The sequence below is a fragment of the Alligator sinensis genome, unplaced genomic scaffold (genome assembly GCF_000455745.1).
Source record: "Alligator sinensis unplaced genomic scaffold, ASM45574v1 scaffold246_1, whole genome shotgun sequence".
In the NCBI taxonomy this organism is placed as follows: Eukaryota; Metazoa; Chordata; order Crocodylia; family Alligatoridae; genus Alligator; species Alligator sinensis.
In genome coordinates, this window is record NW_005842367.1 from 578,515 (window position 1) to 581,083 (window position 2,569).

Sequence of the window (2,569 nt, forward strand, 5' to 3'; positions counted from 1 at the left end):
ATCACTCTATTCCTACACTTTTAGGTTTATTATTGATTCAATTCAAGCAGCTTATCCCAATCTATTTGCGTTACTTGTACATATTGAAAACTGGATCGTCTTTTTTAAATTAAAGAAATCCCTGTTCTGCAACCATTTGTGCATAGTTTAATCTTTTTCCTAAAAAAGGCATCAAAGAAGATTACAAATGTGTTAACAGAGATTTCAAACAGCTCTTTAAAGAGATAGAGGTACCAAGAAGGAGTGGATGAGAAGCAAACATGATTCCAGTCTCTAAAAGAAAGAGTAGGGAGGCTCAAAAATTTACAGACTAGGAAGTTGTTATGTTGAGCTCAAGGCCTATCAGTAAATAATAGCTTTGTTTATATGTAGATCATGATAATAACTGAGATTCCAGTCCAGATTAAAAAAAATCAAAAAAGCCATCTTTATTCTATAGTAGTTAAACAAACTGGCAATTGAAAAAGAACTGAGTCAGAACCAGGTATGCAACTACAGTGATGTCTTTTCTATTTTTATTCAATGTTTTCTGTTCTCACATAAAACACATACATTTTCCTCCTAAATCATCTGGGGGGAAATTGAGGTGTGCATTATATACAACAAATATGGATCCCCGGGGGTCCAGAAATTTGGTGTGGGGGAGAAGTAGTGGCAGTATTAATTTCTGTGACTCTCAGAGTGGCTGAGGAGCAAACTTGGCTTTTTATTTGCAGCTACTCAGTTACTTCCCCATACCACAAGGTAAGAGCATTTTTTTTTCAGGCTGCCTTTCAAACAGGGTGCACTGGATAATCTGGGATGCACTGCATATGAGAAAATACAGTAGAAAGCAGTATTTTTATTTTTTTGCTAACCAAAAACTTCAAATACAGCCATCCCACAGCAGAACCCAGGGCAATTGGACTCCTGCAGTGCGTGCTTCCTTTTTCTCATTGATTTAGATACTTGCAGAGCTCAAAATACTTCCTGGGTGGGTGACGGCTCAGACTTTTCTTTCTCTCCGCTTGGCATGGGTGTCTTAAAAGAGTTGCCTTCACCAGCAGAAAGTAAAACAGCTAGTGAAGAATGACTAGCAGGTCAGGGTTGGTAGGGGTGAGTGGATTTTCCATGGCCTCCGCACACAGGTTTAAACCAGAGCTGCTCAAACTCTTTATTTCACTGCTTTAGGGGTGTTGGTTGTAGCCATGTTGGTCTAAGGACATAATCAGACACGGTTCTTTGGGTAGATGTGGTATCTTTTACAGGTTTCCCTTGCTTTATGCTGTACATGTGTTCCTAGAAAACAGTGTATAACTTGAATTTGCATAAAGGGAACCCACTTTACAATGTAATGAATAGGGACAGTGTTGTATCTTATTGTCTTTTCCTTCTACTGTCCCTTTAAGGCCAAAGTCCTCATGTTCAGCACTCTAGGGTTCACTTTACTTTGTGGCAGTTTGCAGCACTGGGACTCCACCTTCTCTGCCATGAGGAACCAGAGGCATCCTTGGTTCCTCTCCCTCCACAGGACTGGACTGGGTCAAGTCAGAGGCAGAGTAGGTATAAGATCTGCATACATCTACTGATGCAATTGTTAAGATCCACCCTGGATATGATTCCAGAGAGTTATAATAAATGTTAGTTCAACACAGGAGTGTCCAGAGTGTTGTTCCTGAATTCGCAACATATTATCTGGCGACCAGGATGGGATGCTTTGCTGAGAAGACACCCCTGAATTGTGGGACGACATTCTAAGACCAGGCTGTGTTTATGATCAGAGAGAAGTTTTTTCTTCTTCTTTTCTCTCTAATACGGATGATGTTAGTTAAAATGGCCACATCGGGTCACATAGAAGAATTTGATGTGAGCCAGCCAGCTCCTTGAGACTCTTATGCGGAAAGGCTATCCTATTACCTAGAAGCCAACAAAGTGGAAAACCTAGAACAGAAGCGTGCAATCCTCCTGACAGTCTGTGGTGCCAAAAAATTTGCCATTGTTTGTTCCCTCACAGCACCTGCCTTACCAAACACTGTCTTATGCTGATCTAATTGCCCTGCTAAAGGCACATTATTGCCCAAGGCTATCTGTTATCCTGCAGAGATTTCATTTTTTTAAATGGAACCAAAAGGCCAACGACGGCATAGCAGATTACCTCGATGAGCTCCATCGCCTTGCCAAATTTTGTGAATTTAGGGATCTTTTGGATGGCCTGCTTCATGACTCTCTTATCTGTGGGGTTCAAGATGAAACAATCCAACGTCTCCTGCTCTATGAACCAAATTTGACCTTGGCTATGTCTCGGACGGCCAGAGCCGACTCGAGGTGATTTAATAATTACTCATTCATTGGAACTCCCTTGCACCGGGGTTTTCTGCTGCAACAGAAAACCTTTTACTTTGCAAGAAGCTCTCATGTGGCGGGAAAATTCCATCGTGCCGAGGCACCAAAATCACTGGGTTGTGACATGCCCCCTTGCCGACGGCACAACTGGGATTTTAGACACATGAGCACATCATATGGCATCCTTGCTTCAGGATTTACTAACCTGGAAAAGCTTTAACAACCTATATATATATATATATATATA